Source organism: Alexandromys fortis, unplaced genomic scaffold (assembly GCF_014885135.2).
Source record: "Alexandromys fortis isolate MF-2015 unplaced genomic scaffold, M_Fortis_MF-2015_v1.1 scaffold_426, whole genome shotgun sequence".
Lineage (NCBI taxonomy): Eukaryota > Metazoa > Chordata > Mammalia > Rodentia > Cricetidae > Alexandromys > Alexandromys fortis.
The window spans coordinates 102,047-116,407 of NW_026068358.1; positions in this window are offsets into that span (position 1 = coordinate 102,047).

The window sequence follows — 14,361 nt, forward strand, 5'->3', positions numbered from 1 at the left end:
TGTTTTCTGAAAAAGATCCTGAAGTGTTGGTTGAGTAATTTACTCCTCAATCTAATCTTGAGTTTTCTTCATTTTGATGAGGATGTAGGAGAGTCTGTTGGAAAGTTAACCTTATTTACCAATTCCTTCCTGACCTCATGAACTATGATAGTTATTTCTAGTGTAATTTCAGCAAGATGAAAATGTTTAACCTCTAATTATGCACTAAACACTATTTAAAATCATAGAAGGATAGATGGCACTGGACTGTCTTTCTTCAGAGTTTTACATGAATGATATATTACCTTTCCATGCCTACGTGTCATAACTTTGAAGGGATCTCAGTCACCTGTGTCTTCCACAAAATATCACATTGGTGAACTATTTTGATGGTATTATTTTGATTGGACCATTTGAGTAGGTGGTAACCACTTTGAACTCATTGGTAACAATATGGCTATCTAGGATGGTTCATAAATCCAACCAAAATTCAAGAGCCTTCCACCTAATTAAAATAAGTTAGGGGAATCTCTGTGGGAGCAAGACCAAACCAGGGAAATCTGTGGGAACAGACCCAAGCCAGGGACCTCCTCTACCAGAGCAGGCCAGAGGCAGTGACCTCCACAGGAACAGGAGCAGGTATGAGGGAGTGATAGCCAAGGGAGCAGGCCTGAGCCAGAGACCTTTGTGGTACCAGTCCCAAGCCAGGTACCTCTGTAGGAGTAGGCCTGAGCCAGGGACATCCCCCTGGAACAGGCTCAAACCAGGGACCTCCACCAGAGAAGGCCTGAGCCAGCAACATCTGCCAGAGCAGGCCCTTGGCAGCAACCACCACAAGAACAAGTACAAGGGATTGACTACCAAGAGAGCAGGCCCAAGTCAGAGACCTCTGTGGAACCAGGCATGAACCAGGAACCTCTGTGAAAACAGGCCAGAGCCAATGAACTCCACCGGAGCAGGACCAAGACAGTGACTTATGCCTGAGTAGGTGCAAGGCAGCAACCTCAGCAGTAGCAGCCCCAAGCAAGTGACCTCCATGGGAGCTGCCAAAATGACCTTGGGGACTGCAGAGTGATCCCTGGGAGCATCAAGCAGCTTCCAGGAACAGTGAATGACCTCCAGGATAACTAGAACAGTGACCCTGATTGCACCATGAAGAGAAACCATCTGAACCATGGGACCACTGGCACCTGAAAGACTGATCGATCACAAGAGACACAGCCCCAACTAAACCAATCAGAGGAAAAGATGGGTAGACTGGGTAAGAACACACCCAGCACCACAAAGAGCAACATACAACAAAAACTAGTGGCTCTATCATTGCAAGACTTTGAACACCCCAATGTAAATGAAGCAGAAGAAAATGGCCTAAAAAATAGGGAAGTTTTGAGGCACTTAAAGAAGAAATGAAAGATTCTTTCAAAGAAACTGAGAAAAAGACAAATTAAAAATTGAAAGAAATCAACCAAGTAAAAGCAATCAGACAAATGAAAGAAATGATTCAAGACTTGAAACTGAAACAGACAATAAAGAAAACACAAACCGAGGGAACTATACAAATGGAAATATGAGAAAATGATCAGAAATCACAAATGCAAGCATCAACAGTAGAATACCAGAGATGGAAGAATCTCAAGTGTTGAAGATAGAATAGAGAAAATAGACTCATTGGTCAAAGAAAACAATAAATCTAACAAAATAAATCTTAACATAAAATATCCAGGAAATGTGTGACACCATGAAAAACCAAAGCTAAGAATAATAGGGATAGATGAAGTCCAAATCAAAACCACAGAAAATATATTCAACAAAAGCAAAGAAGAAAACTTTCCCAACCTAAAGAAAGATATGCATATGAAGATACAAGAAGCTTACAAAACAACAAATAGACTGGATTAAAAAAAGTCTCCACATAATAACCCAAACAGTAAACATATACACTAAAGAAAGAATATGAAGAGCTGCAAAGGAAAATGGCCAAGTAACATATAAAGGCAAACCCATCAGAATAGCACCTGACTTCTCAGTGGAAACAATGAAAGCCAGAAGGTCCTGCTCACATTATGCAGACATTAAGAGGCCATGGATGCCAGCCCAGACTACTATACCCAAGAAAATTTTGAATCACCATAGGGGCGGGCAAAACAAGATGTTGCATGACAGAACCAGATTTAACCAATATCTAGCCACAAACCCAGCCTTACACAAAGTACTGGAAGAAAATTCCACAAAAACACAGACAATAGATGGTCTCACAGCAGCATATCCCAAAGAAGTGTAAAAACACACAATAACATCACCACTAATAAAAAATAACAGGAATAATATAACAGGTATAACTAGAACTCACTGGTAATTAATATCCCTTAATAGAAACAGACTCAACTTACCTATAAAAAGACACGGGCTAACAGATTGGATACATAAACAGAATCCATTCTGCTGCATGCAAGAAACATACCTCAACCTCAAAGACAGACATTGCCTCAGAGTAAAGGGTTGGGAAAAAAATTTCCAGTCAAATGTATCTAAGAAACAAGCTTGTGTAGCTATCCTAATATCTACAAAATAGACTTTAAACTAAAATCAATCAAAAGAAACAAAGAAGGACATTTCATATTGCTCACAGAAAAAAAATCATCAAGAGAAAATCTCAATACAGAACATCTGTGCCCCAAATACAAATACCCTCATATGTAAAAGAAACACTACCAACCCCACATAATAATAGTGGAAGACTTTTAGCACGCCACTCTAAAGACTGGACAGTTATGTCAGACAAACTTAACAGAGAAATAAGGGAACTAACAGATGTTATGACTCAAATTAACTTAATAGACATCTATAAACATTCCATCCAAATATCAAAGAATATACCTTCTCAGCACCTCATGAAACATACTAAAATGATGAGCACACACTAGGTAATAAGCAAACCTCAACAGATACAAAAACATTGGAATAACCCCATGTATCATTGGATCACCATGGCTTAAAGTTAGAATTCAGCAGCAACACTAATTCCAGAAAGCCCACAAACACATGGAAATTAAACAATGCTCACCTGAATCATCAATGGGTCAAGGAAGAAATAAAGGAAGAAATTAAAGACTTCCTAAAATTCACACAGCAGAAAAAATGATATCTTGAAATTTGCAGCCAAATTGATGGATCTAGAAAACATATTGAGTGAGATTATCCAGACCCTGAAAAACAAATATAATATGCACTCACTCATAAGTAGCTTTTAGACATACAGCAAAGAAAAATCAGACTACAATTCACAATCCAAGAGAACCTAGACAACAAAGAGTACCCTAAGTGAGACATATATGTATCCAATCTACATGGGAAGTAGAAAAATACAAGATCTGAGAAGATCTGAGAAGATGGGGATTATGGGAGAGGGTAGATGGGGAGGGGAAAAAAGTTAGAGGAGCAGAGAAAATTATATAGCTCAATAAAAACAATTTAAAAAAGAAAAAAGAAATTCTTACAAGTTCACTGGTTGTTGACATGCAGAGATATTTCTTCTAATGTAAAGGACAAGTCATTACATCTTCCTCCTTCCACCATCAAGATAGAAGCATAATGTTTATGTTTGGTGTGCCTGTTTAGATCTGGAGACTGCACTTTACTCTCTTAGGTGTATTATTTTGGTTCATATATGAAGTGACATAGAAAGCTCCCAGCTTTTTGTGGGGCTGGGAACAAAAGAAGACTCTATAACAGGTACAGGCTGGTGTGCAGGCTTCTATACTTGGACTTGATATACAAATGGTAGGTGAAGTTTCAATGGCAGATAGGGAGGCTCTTAGGAGCCTTTTCTAGTACCCTGTAGTTGTATCAAACAAGAGATCTTTGGACATTAGGGGCAAGGCTTTAAAACCATCTGCAGTTAAGTATTCTCCATTTTAGAGAAAATTATTGGCATATTATTGAACCTCAGTGGAAAATGATCATTTGATATTAGGTCACTGAGTTACATGCAACCTGACCTGCATTCCCATCATGACCTTGGTGTTATCTGTCCCATCATTTCACAAATGTGGACTTTGACAGCAGAAATCTATTATCAAATGGAAGTGATATTTTGTGATTTGCCAAGTAATATCCTGAAGGCACAAGCAAGTTACATTAAGGTTTCTACACCCAATATAATTCCCCTGCTGCCAAGTATTTACCTATAGGGACATGAATGTGAATGAGTGAGTCCTAGAAGGGTTGATGCCTGACAGGGGACAAAATGTCTGGGTATTGCTGTGAGCACAGAGACGGCAGCTGGTCGGGGTTGGGTTAGAAGCTGGTGATGGGAATAGATGCCAGGTGTGGTTGGAGACTTGGATTGAGTTGAAGTCTGGGGAAAGTTGGGGAAGCGTTTGGACAGGGTTGATTGGAGCATTCATCATAGTGGTGTGTGCTGGTGCTGTCAATGGCAAGTTTGTCAAGGCCACACCCAAGGAAAATACTGGGCTACAGTGTTGCCAATGGCCAGTGTTGCCAATGGCCAGTTTGGTGAGGCCACACTCAGGGCAGAGGCTGGGCCAGGTAAAGAATTAAAACTACAAGTGCAGCAGTGGACAGAATCAAGACACTTGAGCTGGGCTTGATGATTTTGGCCAGATCAGTCAGTGCCAGGCCAACCCCGATATACTAGAGCTTCACACGGGCAACCTTGTTTATTCACAACACCTCTGCCACAATGACTCCCACAAGCCCAAATACTCATGAAGACCTCCAAACACACAAGCAAAGATGGCAACCATGCTGACACACACACATCACACATTCTCTATGTGTATAAATGTGCTAATGACTCTCAGATACCTACCACAAACATACCCCCATATTTCTCAAACTGTATAGTCAGAGTCAGCAAGATGGAGCAGGTAATGATATTGCTTGCTCCCACACCTACTTACTTAAGTTTGCTCCCCACTTGATGGAAGGTTAGAGCCAGTTCTCAAGTTGTCTTGTGCCTGCCACCTATGCACATCTGTGCACCCACCTAATATACACACAAAAGAAAAAATGTGATAAAAATAGTTTACAGTATGTAATTACACAAACATGCATAGAGATGATCATCTAATTGGAAGGTGGTGGGAGCCTTAATCATACCTTGCTCAACCTGGAATACAAGTAGGGACTGGAGCACATGGTCTGGGCATCCTGCCAAACCACAAAACCAAGCTACATCCAATCATGAGAAGACAGCTGAAAGTTCTGCATGAATGGCTCCTGCTACTAGGTTGCCTTGTGGGGTATTTCCCCATGAACATGGGTATCTGTTAGTATTTCTGTCCACATCTAAGAACATTTTCTGTCCAGCAAGAAGAAGTGTTTGGATTTCCTGGAACTTTGAAGTTACAGATGTGAGGTGCCATGCAGGTTTTGGAAACTAAGTTGTGTTTTATGCAAGTGGTGCTTGGCAGAATCCATCTACAGGAGGGTTCAGGTCCCAGAGAAGAGGTGTTGAGTCAGCAAATGAGAGACTGACAGGATCTGAGGGTGAATCAGGATAGCTGATGCTTTATCTTCAATGTCACCATAGAACCTTCATCCAGCAACTGATGGAAGCAGAGGTAGGGATCCACAGTGGAGCACTGGGCTGAGCTCACAAAGTCCAGTCGAAGAGTTGAAGGAGTGAAAATATGAGCAAAGAGGTCAAGACCATGATGGGGACACCCACTGAAAAACAGCTTACCTGAGCTAATGGGAGCTCACCATTTCTGACCTGACTGGGAAGGAACCAGCATAGAACCAAACTAGGCCCTCTGAATGTGGGTGACAGTTGTATGGCAGAGTGCAGGACCACTGGTAGTGGGGACAGGATTTATCCCTACTGCTTGTACTGGCTTTTTGGAAGCCATTTTCTCTGGAGGGATAAGCTACGCTTATCTTGCTAAGCCTAGATATAGTAGGGTGAGCTTTGGACCTTCCCCAAAGCAATGCGCTAGACATCATTGACTCCCCATGGGAAGCCTTACCATCTCTGAGGAGTGGATGGGCGCTAAGGTGGGGGGAAAGGTGGAGCAAATGGGAGGAGGGGAGGGAGTGGGAACTGGGATTGGTATGCAAAATGAGAAAATATAGTTTTTTTTGAAAAAATAAAAAAAGACTACATCATTTGTGTTCTATAATTGTACAATAGTTTAGCCAAAAGCCAGACTGAAAGGAGATTTAATGATTCTTGGATGAACGCAGCCATGAACCTTATCACAACATTTGTCCTGAGGCAAAAGCAGTACATTCAGAAAGTATCTAAATGCCCATCTGGATGTGAGCCCATTGTTTCTGTTCACAGTGTGCGTTCATCCTTAGCACCAGGTGTGTCCATTTCTCTACTCTTTCTGTAATCAGGGAACACAATGTGGTTTCCTGTGTGGGAGTAGGCAGAGTTATCTTGCTATAAGATTCCATAGTAGTGAGGATTTTTTCCAAAGATTTGTTTTTTTTTTAAGAGACTTTCATTTTATATATCTCTATTATCTGCTGAAACCCACACAAAATTTCCTGAATGAAAAGACATAAGGAAACTCCCATAACACTGTAAGTCATGGCACCAATGTAATGTATTAAGTAAAATGCTTCAGGTCCCTGAGTGGCTGCAGTGGGCCATGAGACCATGCCACAGGTCCCCAAGCAGGGGCAGGAAGTGGGTAGAGGGTCTCGTGTGCCAGTCCCAGTGAAATTATCTGGTGCAAGTGAGAAGGAAACATGGAACATGCAACAAACCTGCTTAGAAATTTTCACAGCGAGGGGAAAAAAAGAAAAGGAAAGGAAAAAAGAGAAAGAAAAAAATCAGAGGGACCCTGGGCCCCAGTCATGGGTTGATTGGCCCCAGGCCGTTCCAAACACAATTTTAGCTAATGTAATGGTCTGTCCTGTCTCTTTATGAGGCAAACTATGCCCATCCCTCCCCCATCTGCTGAGGCAAGCTGATCTTCAGCTTTCAGCCTGAATCGTTTCCTTTTCTGTCTTTCCCCTGAAGAGGCAGCTTCTGCCTCGCTCTATTCTTCCCACTTATCCCCTTCCCCCTTCTCTCTCTCTCTCTCTCTCTCTCTCTCTCTCTCTCTCTCTCTCTCTTCTCTTTTTCTCCTTCTTCCCTTTCATAACCCACTAAATAAATATTCAACCTCACTCTGCATGGTGTGCCTATCCATCCATGTCTCTGTCTTTTGCCCACCGCCGTGTGTCTCCCTTCCTGGGACCAGCCACCATCAGAAACCTATGGCATGGTCTCGTGGCATGCCCATTTGTCTGTCTCTCCTTGTGGTTTGCTGCACTCACTTGGGAAACTGTGTTATCCCTCCCTGGTACTGGCTGCTCTCAGGACCTGCTGTTCACTTCCTGCTGCCACATGGCCTGGCTGTCACTGCTCAGGGGCCTGCAGCGTTTCTGCCACTGTAATCACCAGGGATTCTGCAGCATTTTTTCTTAATACATTACAACACATAGTGAGAATTATTAAAATTGAAATTAAAAAGATGCTGGAGAATTGTGTTCTGCTATGTTGAAATGCTATGTTGAAATACCAGAACTTTGTCAAGCAGCAATGGTCACTGTCTGGTCCATGCCAGGTACTAAACTGGGGAACCATCTTGTACCTCTTTTTATTTCTTTTTATATTTAATTAATTATTCTTGTCTTTGTGCATGCACATGAATAGTATAATTCTAAATCAGACAACAGTCTTGGGACCCAGTCCTCTCCTTCTACCAGGTGGGTCCTAAGGACCAAACCATGTCCATCAGTCTTGGCTACAAGCATCTTTACCTGCCAAGCCCTGGTCTTTTTTGTTAGGCATTGCTTTTGAGGTTTTGTTTTTAAAACAGGCCCATGAAGTTCAAGATGGCCTTGAAACCATGACTGTCCTGCCTCCACCTTCACTTACTACAATAACTGGTTTCAACACCATGCTCTGTTTATGCAGAGGCCTGGTGCATGCTGGGCTATTGCTCTATCCAACGAGACCCATCTCAGCTGAAAACATTGATGTAGTTGGCATTTTGATATACAGGTCCACACTGAGACCATATCTCAAAAACAAAATCTCCACACAAAAAATTTATTGTGTGTGTGTGTGTTAAAACAGTCTTTCTCAGTTGTATAGACTCACCCAGAACCCACACTATAGCACTTAAATTCCTGCCTCTTTGCCGCAGCCTTGTAAGTACCTCAAGAATAGGCCTAGGCAGTTTCGTGGATGCTCACCTTACTAGACCTGGATGGAGGTGGGTGGTCCTTGGACTTACCACAGGGCAGGGAACCCTGATTGCTCTTTTGGCTGACGAGGGAGGGGGACTTGATTGGGGGAGGGGGAGGGAAAGGGGAGGCAGCGGTGGGGAAGAGACAGAAATCTTTAAAAAAAAAAGAATAGGCCTAAGCTACCAAGGGAGAAAGCCAGGGCACAGAGAGGCCTAACTATGTGTCTGGGGACACACAGTAGCCAGAGGTGCCACTCCTACTTCCCAAATAAATCTCGTTCTTAAAGGAGTTTTGGGTGAAGGTTGTCTTTTGCTGGTGCAGAGCTTAGAACCTTTCTGAGATCTTCCATTAGGGGTCTCAGCTGAAAAAAAAGAACCTTTACTGAAACATTCCCTTAGGGGGTCTGAGGAAAAAATAAAAAAACAGCAGAAACAGTGACATTTGTTGGGGATCTCCCATAGAAGTAGAGCAGGAAAAGTGACTTTTTGCCTGAGCCAGAGGAAATCACTACATTTCGACAAGGGCTTCCCTTCAGCAGAGTAAAGCAGATGAAGTACCAGCTTGGGCTGGAGCTGAGCAGAGCAGAAGAAGAAACAGATAGCTCTGTCAGGATGTTCCCTTAAGGAAAATGGAGCAGAGTTCAGCCATTACTGGATCTCTCTCTGAGAGTAGCAACATTGCTGCATGCTGCATGGAGACCATCCCTGGCCACACCGCAGCTTCAGGAATACCTGACTTCTCCACCAGGTTGGACACCTTTCCCTCCATAGTTGCCTCTTTGCATCTCCTGACTTCCTGATGAGTCAGGATACTTTTCCCTCCATGGGTCTTCTGTCTGTGTGTTACTTTCATTGGTTAAATAAAGAAGCTGCCTTGGCCTTTTGATAGGCCAGCCCTTAGGTAGGTGGAGTAGACAGAACAGAATGCTTGGAGGAAGAAGGCAGTGTGGCAGATGCCATGGCTCTCCTCTCTGAGACAGACCTTGTTTAGACTCATGCCGGTAAGCCACAGCAAGTGGCAATACACATGAATAGAAATGGGTTAATTAAGATGTGAGAGTTAGCCAATATGAGGCTAGAAATAATGGGCCAGGCAGTGTTTAAATGAATACAGTTTCCATGTAATTATTTCGGGTAAAGCTAGCCAGGCGGCCGGGTGGGACGAAAAGCAGCCCACTTCCCTATTACAACACCTCCAAAGCTGTAACACTTGCTTATAACAACTCCAGCAGCAGCAACAGCAGTAGTTCTCAATACAATGGCAATAAGTACTCAAACCATTCCCTTAGTCCTTTTCTTTATTTGATCCAATAAATATTGAAGCATAGAATTGAGAAAGATTCTTTCCAGGCTCTGTCCATCTGTACAGGCATCCAAACACCAATCTGGGATCAACATACATAAATGTTCTGTGAGCTCAAAGTAGTAGGAGTACTAGCATTTAAACATGTATATAAAGAGAAATTGGAATAAGACATATAGTCTTAAGATTGATTCAAAGTAGTTTTGCCATAATAACATGAGCAATACTTTTGGTACAAGGGGACATAGTCTCATTGTTAGAAGTATTTTCCATTTATTCCCCTTCCAAGCCTAAATGTCATCCAATTCTGATATTAGTTTCCATAGATGTTCTTGAGTAGCTCTTCCTTCTTTATGAGAGAGAGGCAACTTCCCATCCCTATGCTATTACTAGCATTTCAGAGCCATTACTATGAGTGGTGATGGCATTATTATTACAGAACCATTTTAATTCTTCTCTATTTGGTGTGAGCAGAAAATACATGGTTCTAATCTATGATGCTACAGTAGGAAGTACTAAGATCTTGCACCTCTGGTCCTCTACATTGTTCCCAATGTATTTATTCACTTAACTCTGATACAATAGGAGTATTGTGAGGGAGGAAAAGAGGTGGAGTGAAAAATATCATTAATAATACTTCTTTTAAACTTCATAGTCACTAAAATAAACATGTATTTCTTCCCTTCATTTTTTATTACATTATGAATAATTGGTTACTCTCCCCTAGAAATCACTTTCACAACATGAACTTCATTCCCAAAACATATAGGAAGCCATTCTATTCCATATCATAAGATGAAATCTAATTTAAGCCCTCTTCATTGGGGAACAAAAGAACCCCAAATGTCATAGGGTCCTGGAATTTAGAGTTATTAGTATAAATCAGAAAACTGGGATCCCTTCAATGAAGTATTAGGTGTAAGCCAAGTAAAAACTATTCTTTGCCTCACTTACTTGGACAGTGGTGATGAACAAGAATTCAGGTGTTTTATTTTGCCCCATATAATGAACCATCTCTTCTACTTCTTTGGCTAATTTTTCAGCTACCTCCAGGTAGGAAAGGTACCATTAATTATGCACAGTAATTGTTTGATAATTGTTTTGGGAGTTTGACCCAAAGTCAGATGGAGCCATTTGTTCAGGCCACTCAGGGTAAGACTGTTGATGGTCACTTGCTCATCTCTCAATTTTAGCTATCTTTCTGAAAAGCCAACATGCACCTCCATTTGTGGAAACATAATCATACCCTTTCCCCTATTTTTAACATTCCCTTTTTTCCATTGTAAAGATTCTTTCTCTTTATATAAAATAGGATGTACATTAGCCTCAATATTTTCTCCAATAATAGGTTGACAATCAATTTCAGTAGGCATAAAATAATTATCATTACAACTTAAGAATATTAAAGTAAATAATCAGTAGAATAAAATGTTCATAGAATTAATGATTGTCTTTCCATCTTTTTGTTTAATTAACATGCTTTAACATTTTGATAGATCTTTCCACGATGGTCTGTCATTGAGAAATATAAGGGACATCAGCGGTCTGTTTAATATTTCAATGTTATAAAACATCTTGAAATTTTGTGACATACAAACTATAACATGATCCATTTAATTTGTTGAAGAATACCCATGATATTATAAACTACTCAAAAATGTAATATGACTGATGAAGCCTTTTTATTACTAAAAGCAGTGGTCAAAGGAAATTTGAAAATATATCAATATAATGATGCATGCATTAAAACTATCAAAAACTTTCTTTTAAGACAGGATTTCTCTGAGTATAGCTCAGGGCTATAGATACCCAACTCCCACTGAGTTCCCTTCATAAAAATAATTTTGAAAGGGTAGTAGAAATGTAGGAGGAGGTTAACAGCCAGTTTGGGGCCAGTTGAGAAGGTACATTAGTAACTTCCCTATGAACCAATCAGAAGTCTGCCTCAAGAACTGGAGACTGTTTACATCATGATAACATGGGCCAATGAGAGAGACAACACAGCATTCCAGATTGGCACAATCCCTGGGTTCTGGGATGGGACATAAGTGGCCTGCCCATACTCTCAATAAAGGAGCTGGCTTTTGCTTTTCACCTGGCTCCTGGAGTCTGCACTGTTGATTCTGCACCTCCTCACCCTCTCCCCTAAGAGGCTACCCACTTGAACTTGTCCCTTTCAATAGGGGTGGATTCTCTATCAGTGCCAGACTGACTTTGACATGCAAGAGTTTCAAACAGGCACCATAATGCACTCACAACACCACTGCCGCACCAGACTCCCATGAACCCACACACAGAGAGACTTCTCCCAACACAGACATAGGCTATGATGGTAGCCATGCTGATACAGGCATCATATATGCCCAACACATATAAATCTATACATGGGATACTCCCCACAAGCATACACTCATATATTTCTCAAAATGTATAATTAGAGTCAGGGAGATTGATAAGCTCATAAAGTGGCTTAATGCCAATATTACTGTCCTATGAAACAAATTCTCAAGTTGTCCTCTAACTGACACCTGTAGAAAGGAGCTGCAGGCTGCATTCTTGCCACCCAGTTCCCAGCTGCCTGGCTAGCTTATGCCCTGAAATAACGACACACAAACTGTATTCATATAAACACTGCTTGGCCCATTTTTATTAATGTGTATAGCACCTCGAGACGGTGACTTATCTTGCCTAACCCATATTTAGTAATCTGTGTAGCACCAGTCTTACCGGGAAAGATTCAGCATGTCTGACCTGGTGGCTTGCTTCATGCGCTTCTGCCCTGGAGAGGAGCAGCATGGGGTCTGGCTCACTTCCTCTTCCTCCCAAAATTCTGTTCTGTTTATTCCACCCACCTATGTTCTAACTTATCAGGCCAAGCAGTTTCTTTATTGATTAACCAATGACCTTCCTCCATCAGACACCTGCGTGCTGTAGCATGTGTACATCACAGACAAAATATTTGGTCAAGAAATCAGTCCCTTACACTTTCCTTTCACCTTACTTGATTTCACAAGAAATTTGCAGAAAACAGAGATAGCATGCAAAAAAAAATTACTATTTAGACCAGGTCAGTTTTGTACTTCTGTATGTGCCTCAAGAGTACTAGGATGACAGATATGAGGCCTCATGCTCAACTAATTAAATGCACAGATCAAATCAAAGCATAATAGAGAAATACATGGCAACTTTCTGAAGAAGGGGAAAATTTAAGGGAAAGTGACATATTAGTGTTAAAATCTTTTAACTCTTGCCAATGGAAAGTTAAACCCTGTAACAGGCATCAACCCTTGGTCTCCTATTGGCCTAAGAAAAGTTGCATTTTGTTTCTCAATGGTACACTGTAAAATGTGTACAGCATATTCCTTGATGGGATCTTGGTTTTGTGTTTTTAGAGTCAGGTCTCATTCTATGCTCATTCTGGGTTGGCATCAGTTTAGTAGTGATCCTCCTGCTTCAGCTTTTCAGGTGCTTGGATTAGAGGTGTGAGTCACCATTACTGGCTGAAGGAGATTCTATATAAAAACTGACAGTGTCAGATCATTTTCCTAGCATGTGTGAGGTGCTGTGTTTTATCCCTAGTCAGGAAAAAAAATAACTAGTCTGGTCTCATTGCTGATATTGTATGCCCAGAAGCATATGTAATGCATGGGAAGTGTCTGTTTAATCAAAAACTAACCAAAAGAGATGCAGAAGGAAACTACATATTCATTAAGAGAAAATCTACCAAGAGGGCATTTCAATTATTAACATCTATTCCCCAAACAAAAGTCATTCTCAATTATAAAAGAAACACTACTATAGCTTAAATCCCATGTTGACCCCACACATTGATAGTGGCCGATGTTAATACCCCATTCCCACCAATAGACAGGTCATGAAAACAAAAACTAAACAGACGTGCTCCCTGATCCCCTGTTGACTAGGCCATCTGGGTGCCTGTTGTCAAAGCTGCCCATTTTTCATGCCATTATGAATTATTGCTCATTATGGCTCAGACACATATAGCAAATGTAAACAGAATAAAAAGAGATTTTGGAATCACAGTCTCCATTATTGCAGCCATTGTGCTTGTCATAGTATGCCATGGCTGGAACAGTACTGCTACTGCTGATACATTAAACCAAATGTTTGCAGTCTGTTGAGGCACTACATGCCCAAGAGTTAATCAGTCAACACCTCTATCAGGCCATATTTATAATAGCAAATTGACCTTTTTGCTGAGGAACTAACATGGGTGAGAGACATGTCACTGCTGGCTTGTGACCCTCAATAACAAATGATATGTTTCACCCCTACCAGGTTTCTAAAGCCTTTCTGGAAAGACTTCAATTAGCACAAAATATAAAAGGAACTTGGTCAGACAGGTTCCTGAGTTATTCCATATTACTCTGAGAAAAATTCATCAATTAAATTTGACTATGATTCAGACCATGTCTTTGAAAACTGACCTTCTAAGTGTAGGGATAAGCCCTCCCCTTGGGGGCGGGCTGCCCTCGGGCGTATGTTTACTGATAAATTGGGCGGGCAGAGGCTGCGCGCCCCTTCCTGCCTCCGCGGGTACTCCGCTGGAACCTTGGTTTCGTGAGTCTGGTTTTGTTATTAAACTTGTTCAAATACCTAGTATCATTGGTGCTCATTAATCCAACCGCCGCATTTGGCACCAACGTGGGGCCCATTTGCCCCCGCTGCTCGTTAGCCCGCAGCCCACAGCAGGTCCTGGGTGGATGCGATCGCCACAGCGCTGGCCAGCCCGCCCGCTCTAGGCCTGCAGCCGCTGCCACAGCCACCAAGCCCGCGGCTGCCATTTCCCAGCCGACAACTCTCCCGCTCTAGGCCCGCAGTCTTGCCCGCTTGTCGCGGTCGCCAAGA